Source organism: Peromyscus maniculatus, chromosome 8 (assembly GCF_049852395.1).
Source record: "Peromyscus maniculatus bairdii isolate BWxNUB_F1_BW_parent chromosome 8, HU_Pman_BW_mat_3.1, whole genome shotgun sequence".
NCBI lineage: Eukaryota > Metazoa > Chordata > Mammalia > Rodentia > Cricetidae > Peromyscus > Peromyscus maniculatus.
In genome coordinates, this window is record NC_134859.1 from 29,944,215 (window position 1) to 29,953,319 (window position 9,105).

Consider the following 9,105-nt stretch of genomic DNA (forward strand, 5'->3'; position numbering starts at 1 on the left):
CAGCCCATTCTGGATACCCTGCTTGTCCTCTCTGTAATGAGTACAAATATCTGTGGTGGCCTTCCCAGTCTCTCAGACATGGATGGAGAGAATCAGAGATGCATATCCAACTCAAGCCAGGTCAATGAGCAAGTTCAGTGTTTTCCATTGGGCTCCTATCCCAATAGAATTGCTACATAGGTGTTCACATTGCCTTCACCAAGGAAGAACATACTCAAGAATTAGGTCCATTCTGGTCCTGTGGAACAATGCCTGTAGGATAACCATGACTCCATGTAGTCACAGGATATCCCAGAGGAGTTCCAGTGAGGATCCAGTAATTATGGTGGTGTTCCAGAAACCAGAGATCTTGAACCAGACCAGTGACTCATCGCAATGAACATTTGCTAGTAAAGCTGATTGGACAAAAGGGTATACTATGTGACACACTGCTCCCAATGCCACCAGGACAAATGAGATGTTGGGGAGTCAGGAAAAATAGAGAAGTGAAGAAGTGTCTTGTTTTTGTTTGTTTGTTTGTTTTGTTTGCTTGCTTTTTTGTTTTGGTTTGATTTTTTTAAATTTTCTTTTGTGGGGGGTCACTGCAGTGGTGAGGGGAGGATATGGGGTGACCAGGAGGTGAGCAGAATTGGGGTACATGATGTGAAACTCCCAAAGAATCAATAAAGAAGGTAAATTTTCAAAAAGAAAAAAAAAGAATTAGGTCTCTGTCTTAGTTAGGATTACTGTTGCTGTGATGAAACACGGTGACCAAAGCAATTTTGGGAGGAAAGAGTTTATTTGGGATGCACTCCCACAGCACTGTTCTTTGAAGGAAGTCAGAACAGGAATTCAAACAGGGCAGAAACCCGGAGACAGGAGCTGCATCCCGACATAAAGCCTCCTTTAAGAGGAAAAAACCCTCCCCCTCTTTCTTCTTCTTCCCCTTTCCCTCTCTCTTCTCCACGAGGCTGCCTGCACCTCACCTCCACTTTCCTTTCTCTCCTTTTCTCTCTCTTCACCTCCCCCGTCTCTCTTCCCTCTCTATTATAATAAACTTTCCACGTAGATTTGTGTCTGCATGGTATGAATGACTTTTCACTGTGTCACGGTGCTGCTTGCTGCATCTGCATGGCATGCCTCACCCACTGCGGGGCACCTTGGTCCAAACCCACCAAGGCCTCTCGACTGCGGTATCATTACACCTACCTGTAAAATAAATAAAAAAAATGTGGTCTCAAAAGTAAAATAAAAGAATATTGACCAGATTGCTTTTGTCATCAAACCCTTAAAGGAGGTGTGTACTAAATAACAGTGGGTTATTTTCCTTTCTTTCTTTTTTTCTCTCTCCCTCCTCCCTCCCTCCCTTTCCTTCCTTCCTTCCTCCCTCCCTCCCTCCTTTCCTTCCTTCCTTCCTTCCTTCCTTCCTTCCTTCCTTCCTTCCTTCCTTCCTTCCTTCCCTTTCCTTTTTTTCTTTTTTTTGAGAGGGTGGGCAGAATCTTTCTATGCAGTCCTGGCTGTTCTAGAGGCCTTAAATTCACAGAGATTTTCCTGCCTCTCTGCCTCTGAGTACTGGGATGAAAGGTATGTGTCGCCGAATTCAACTGCCAGTGGATTCTTAAGGACTCTGAACTTAGAAATGGACTACTTTACATCTTTTTGACTTTGGGACTTAGGCATACTTTCAGAATAGTAGGAAAACTCATTCAAATCCTGTTCATTAGGTTTTAGGGAATCAAAAGCAATTGATGTAGATGGAGTGAATGGAAAAGGGACTGGCGGTAATTCAGGACATGCAGCTGTTGCTCGTCATTGTCAGCTTGGGGGTGGGGGGGGGAAGAATTTCACCTCAAAGATATACCTCTGGGCTCTAATGCTAGAGTGTTTCCAGAGAGCATTTGCTCACTGGGTGGAATTTTTTAAGGAAGCCCAGGTACAAAGAAGGCTGAGGAAGCAGCCCTGTGTGCCAGCCTGCCTTGGCCTCTTCCTAAATAAGTGCATCTGTCACTGCTGTCACTATCTGCCATCAGATGTCAGCTTCTGTGACCTTCCGATGAATTCAATACCAGTAACACCGCAGGGGGCTTCAGGCCTTCGGCACCACCAGCCCGGGACTGCTGAGACATTCGGGTTGGTGGACTGAGAGGCTGTAGGGTTTCAGCTTCTCCACCGGGCAGATGGACCTGGTTGGACTTCCTCACTACAGCTGCTGCTGCTCCTACCATCTTACCGTATCCTGTAAGTCAATCTAAATAGAGCCCCTTCTTAAAACAGTCTGTCAGGTGTGTTCTTCTAGAGAACCGAGTCTAATACAGATGGATCAAAGGGCTCGTGAAGATCCAAAGAGAGATGGAGGGCAGGCTGTAGGAGGGTAACCAGGGGACTTGAGGAGATGAAACATGAGCTAAGGATTTGGCTTTGTTGTAGCTAATCTTTTAGGAAAATTAATTTGGCTGAGGTGTGAGGAGTAAATGAGAACAAAGGGAACCTGGAGGCATCTAGGCCAGCTGAGAATCTATTTAGGTATTTCAGATATGCAGTGTTGAAGGAAGAGTTTGATTTAAAAAAAAAAAAAGAATTTGTTCTTCAAAAATGTTTTCCAGGTCTTAAATCACAGTTTTTAATCTGTTTTTTAAAAGGTAAGTTTTTAAGATGTTCTGAAAAACATAAATATAATTGATATGGAAGCAGAGCCATGCTTGATGAATTATAAATTATACCATATAACTAGGAATTATTTATAGGGCTGTGTAATTTAGTGCCTCATAATTAGTGTGCATCCTAATTAGATAGCCAGATTGACAGTCAGACACATTTCAATTTAATTTTTTCAAACGAATAAACTGGGTTATTATTTAATAAGTCAATTTGAAATCTTCACAACAATGAAAACATGGGATCTGGAACATGCATTGAATTTTGTTTCTATTGTACTCTGTCATGTTGATAGGGTGGGCATTAAAGACAAAAGAAAACCCAATATGAGATTTGTGGTTAATTTGAGAGGATTATATCCCACTTGTAGGTCAATAAGATGGCCTTTTAATTGTAGCAACATAAAAAAAAAGAACTAAAACCAATGCATGGGTAGAGGGTAAAGTGAGCATGTAGTCTAAGTTTATTTAGTAGATGAGCAGGCAGAAGTGGAGAGTAAATACACCCTCCAGAGCAGACGGTGGATCAAACTGGGCAATGGTCTGCCCCGTCTGTGGAGTGGTCTTAGATGTCCTTTATGCTAACAGGCAGAAGCGGTTTTTAGAAGTGGTTTGAATAAGAAATGTTTCTTGATCCAGCTAGGATCTCCCGCTCTCTTTCCCTCGACCCTCGCCCTTCATTGCTCCCACTCATGTCCAGGCTGTTCATGTAGATCTCATCCATTTCTCCGTGTCTTTCTTGGGGTCCCGTTTTCCAGGTAGCCTCACTGGTGATGTGAGTAGCAGTCCAGTCATCCTTGTTCCACATCTAGCATCCTCCTATGAGTGAGTACATACCATATTTGTCTTTCTGAGTCTGGGTTACCTCACTCAGGATGATTTTTTCTAGATCCATCCATTTGCCTGCAAACCTCATGATGTCATTGTTTTTCTCTGCTGAGTAGTATTCCATTGTGTATATGTGCCACAATTTATTTATCCATTCTTCAGTTGAAGGGCATCTAGGTTGTTTCCAGGTTTTGGCTATTACAAACAATGCTGATATGAACATAGCTGAGCAAGTGCTCTTGTGGTATGATTGAGCATTTCTTGGGTATATGCCCAGGAGTGGTATAGCTGGATCTTGGGGGAGATTGATTCCCAATTTTCTAAGAAAGCACCATATTGATTTCCAAAGTGGTTGTACAAGCTTGCATTCCCACCAGCAGTGGAGGAAAGAAAAGAGAGGGAGAACAAGGAATAGGAGACCATGGTAAATGAAGACCACATGAGAAAAGGGAGAATCGCCGGGCGGTGGTGGTGGCGGCGGCGGCGGCGGCGGCGGCGGCGGCGGCGGCGGCGCACGCCTTTAATCCCAGCACTCGGGAGGCAGAGCCTGGCAGATCTCTGTGAGTTCGAGGCCAGCCTGGGCTACCAAGTGAGCTCCAGGAAAGGCGCAAAACTATGCAGAGAAACCCTGTCTCGAAAAACCAAAAAAAAAAAAAAAAAAAAAAAAAAGAGAGAGAGAAAAGGAAGAAACAAAGAACTAAAGAGGCCCACAGAAATCCACAAAGATACCCCCACAAAAGACTGCTGGCAATGGTCGAGAGACAGCCGGGACTGACCTACTCTGGTGATGGGATGGCCAAACACCCTAATAGTTGTGCCAGAAACCCCATCCAAGGACTGAGGAATCTGGATGCAGACATCCACGGCTAGGCCCCGGGTGGAGCGCCGGGAGTCTAATTAGTGAGAAAGAGGAGGGTTTATATGAGCGAGAATTGTTGAAACCAAGGTTGGATAAAGCACAGGGACAAATAACCAAATGAATGGAAACACATGAACTATGAACCAAAGGCTGAGGGGCCCCCAACTGGATCAGGCCCTCTGAATAGGTGAGACAGTCGATTGGCTTGATCTGTTTGGGAGGCATCTAGGCAGTGGTACCAGGCCCTGGGCTTGTTGCATGAGTTAGCTGTTTGAAACCTGGGACTTATGCAGGGACGCTTGGCTCAATCTGGTAGGAGGGGACTGGACCTGCCTGGACTGAGTCTATCAGGTTGATCCCAGTCCTCGGGGGATTCCTTGATCTGGAGGAGGTGGGAATGGGGGGTGGGCTGGGGGGAAGGGGAGGGGGGCAGGAAGGGAGAGAACAAGGGAATCTGTGGCTATTATGTAGAACTGAATAGTATTGTAAAATAAAAAAAAATAATAATAAAATAATAAAAAAAAGAAATGTTTCCCACAGGCTCAAGTATTTGAACACTTGGTTTCCAGTAGGTGGTGCTGTTTGGAAAGGTGGTACAATCACCTTGCTGGAGGAAGTACGTTACTGTGGGTGCATTTTAAGAGTTCATGCTTTGCCGGGTAGTGGTGGCACACACCTTTAATCCTGGCACTTGGGAGACAGAGGCAGGCGGATCTCTGTGAGTTCGAGACCAGCCTGATCTACAGAGTGAGCTCCAGGACAGCCAAGGCTACACTGAGAAACCCTGTCTCGGAAAAAAAAGAAAGAAAGAAAGGAAGGAAGGAAGGAAGGAAGGAAGGAAGGAAGGAAGGAAGGAAGGAAGAAAGAAAGAAAAGAAAGAAAGAAAGGAAAGAAAGAAAGAAAGAAAGAAAGAAAGGAAAGAAAGAAAGAAAGAAAGAAAGGAAAGAAAGAAAGGAAAGAAAGAAAGAAAGAAAGAAAGAAAGAAAGAAAGAAAGAAAGAAAGAAAGAAAGAAAGAAAGAAAGAAAGAAAGAAAAACAGTTTACAGCTTTACTTCCAGTTTGCTGTCTGCTTTCTGCTTGTGGTTGGAGATGTGATCTCTCAGCTTCTTGCTTTTGCCTTCATGCCTGCCACTTGCTGCTATGCCTCTCTGCCATAGTGGACTCTTATCCCTCTAGGACCATAAGCCAAAATAAACTCTTCCATAAGTTGCTTTTGGACACAGTAATTTATCACAATAACAAAAAAATAGTTAATACAACACCTTTAGTCACAATTCAGTCTTTTACAATTAGATGCAAGAATATTATAAAAATATAACTACCCATAGAGTTGAGAATTTTTACTAGGGCAAAGGGCAATGATGCCTAGTATATGGTACTCAGAGAATGTCTCATGGGAAAGAGCCAGACACTGCCCAGGCCAGCCTTTCCCGGAGGCCTGTTCTTCCTCCTATCTGGCCAGTGTGGCTATCTTATACTCAGCTGGGAAGCCTTATTTGCCTTCCTCGGTGTTCCTGACCCTGACAATTTAACCCTAACATTTAAATTATAACATTACCACTGAAGAACTATTAAACTGGGAAGAGAATTCAAAGGATCTCAGAGGTTTAACTACATTCCATCATAGACACTATGTGAACTTACACCATTTAAGGAAATCTTTTTTCTCCGAGATATTTTGGTTTTGAAGACGACTGCTTGAGAACACATTCTTAGACCAAACACCAGCAACTCCTGCATGCTTGGATTTGACTCATCACAGATATAATCTCAATGCGACCCTCCCTTTCAAGTATTTGTAAGACACGGTTCTGTAATTGAAGAATTTCTGAATGAGAAGTTGCAGTATAAATCAGAACTTAGTAGAATAGCATTATCTGTATAAAGAAACCCCAAATACCTTTACTTTGTGACTCTATGTAGGCTCTAGTTTATAAGTCTGGAGAGGAGCACAGTTTTTTCCATCTTTACAGTGAATTTTGGCCAGATTTCTCTTCATCTTCCCTCTCAACCAGGATTGAGATTTGCATTGTGGTCAGCTGCCCTCTACTATACCAATAATCAGAGCCCCATATTCAATGTGTACTAAGGACCAAATGCTGTACTCAGCCTTTTCTATGCAATATCTACTGTCCTCTAGTTAAGTATATATGGTTGCTATGCTCATTTTATAGCTGGGGGAACAGGCGTCAGAGATTCAGTGTCTTATTCATAGGAAGTGACAGAGCAAGCATTAGAGAGCCAGGGATGTATTGTACATCATACGTTGTTAGCCAGTGTTTTTATACTGCTCACCGGTAACATCACATTCATCTATGGATTCTTTTATTTATAAACACTTTATTTAAAGAAAGGATCTCATGTAGCTTAGGATGGCCTCAAGCTCCAAATATAGTGGAGGATGATGCCAAATTCTCATCCCCTCCCCCTTTTGGGGGCACTTTTTGTTGTAGTTGTTGAGATGGGGTTGCCATAACTCAGTCTGGTCTCAAATTTGCTATGTAGCTGAGGATGACCTTGAACTTCCAATCTCCCCACTCCCACTGCTTGAGTTATGGGATTGTAGACCTGGGCCACCACGACCACACTATGCACACGAGGGTCCAAGCTCAGGGCCTCTTGCATACTAGGCAATCACTCTACAAACTGAGCTACATCCCTAGCCTGAGGCTTACTAGTCTTGAGGCAGGGTGTCATTATATAGGCTGGCCTTCAACTCCTAATCCTCTTGTATCCACCTCCCAAGTGCTGGGTTTATAAACATGTGTCACCACATCTTGCTGGTAATGATTACTTCCTTGAGAGATGAGAAAACAAAAATTTATCAGACTCACATTACCAAAATAAAAGACAACTTCCCCTGGATATAAACTTGTTCTGAGTAAAGCCCAGATGTTGGATCTGGAAAACAAAATCTTTAAAGAAATTATTATATGTTGTAGAATATTATTTTAACGTATGTTACTTTTGTTTGTGTTGCATTTGTTTAACTCTGTGAAGCTGTGTTACTGTGCCTGTCTAAAACACGTGATGGTCTAATAAAGAACTGAATGGCCAATAGCAAGGCAGAAGGAAGAAATAGGCGGGGCTGGCAGGTACAGAGGATACATACAAAGAGAAATCTGGGAAGAAGAGAAGTAGCCAGAGAAGGAGGAGGAATCCAGGGTCAAGCCACCCAGCCACATAGCAAGCCATGGAGTAAGAGTAAGGTTTACAGAAATAAGAGAATGGGAAAAGCCCAGAGGCAAAAGACAGATGAGTTAATTTAAGAAAAGCTGGCAAGAAAGAAGTCAAGCTAAGCCCAGGGGTTCATAATTAAGAATAAGCCTCTGTGTGTGATATATTTGGGAGATAGGTGTAGGCTCCCAAAAGAGTAAAAGAACAGAAACAAACAACAACAATTATACATATTTTTTAAAAGAATTAAATAAATTGTCATAATAAAAATTATAAAAATTGAAGTTTTAGAGTTGAAAAGTACAGTGACAATAAACATTAACCTAAATAAGCTTCACAGCAGGACTGAAATCATAGAAGAATCAGTAAGCCTGAAGACAGATCAACAGAGATCAAAAGAAAAGACATAAAAAAGCATAGGGGGAAAAACAGAAAAATGAACATGCAAAAGTCAAAGCAAGATTGGCGCACCAGAGACTTGCAGAAAGTGGAAGGAACCCACCTCACGAAATTGGAAGCCCCAGAAGAAGATAAAAATATCAGAAGAGGGGCGGTGATGGTGCACACCTTTAATCCCAGCACTCGGGAGGCAGAGGCTGGCAGATCTTTGTGAGTTCAAGGCCAGCCTGGACTACAGAGGGAGTTTCAGGACAGCCAAGGCTGTTATACAGAGAGAACACTGTCTCAAAAAAAGAAAAAAAAAAGAAAAGAAAAGAAAAAAGAAAGAAAAAGAAAAAAGATTGGGTAGAGAAAAACACTTAAGGAAAATAACAGCTCAAAACTTCCCAAATTTGATCTAATGTCTGGCTTAAATAAACAGTCTGAGGGCTGGAGAAATGTCTCAGAAGTAAAGAGAAGTTGCTGAGCTTCCAGAGGTCAGAGTTTGAGTCCAGCATCCAGGCCAGGCAGCTCATAACCACATATAACTACACCTCCAAGGGTAGCTAGATGCCTCTAGGTTCTACTCATAGCATATATGCCTCCAATACACACATAATTTAAAAAAAAATCTTAAAAGCAGTGAGAAAAGTTATAGAGGTGGTGTCATGGACCAGCCCCAACCTATTGAAGGGCTCTTGAATGGAGTGAGGAATTGAGAAATAATGGTAGGAAGAAATACAGACATAGACAAAGAAAAAGACAGAGATACAGGATAGCTTTGGGAAGGCCCTGGATCAATACCTAGTCATCCTGAGTTTATTCATGATGGGCTTTTTATACATCAGCAAGGAGAGAGGCAAAAGACCTCCCTCTTTCCAGGTTGAGGTATAAAGTACAAACAAGTGTAGAACCTTCAAAACACCTGGTAGCCACATTTTTGGCCAAATCATCCTCTTATGCAGCCTTGCTGGGCAAAGCAAGCTCAGACTTTCTGACCTTGAGTAAGGCCTTACTAGGGAGCCTCTGTGGTCCCCCACAGGTGGCTCAGTTATTAAGAGCACTGGCTGCTCTTTCAGGGGACCCAGATTCTATTTTCACTACTCATATGGCAGCTCACAACTGTTTGTAATTCCATTTGTAACTCCAGTTCCAGGGGATCTACCACCCTCTTCTGCCCTCTGAAGACACCAGTCATGAACATGGTATACAGACATGCATGCAGACAAG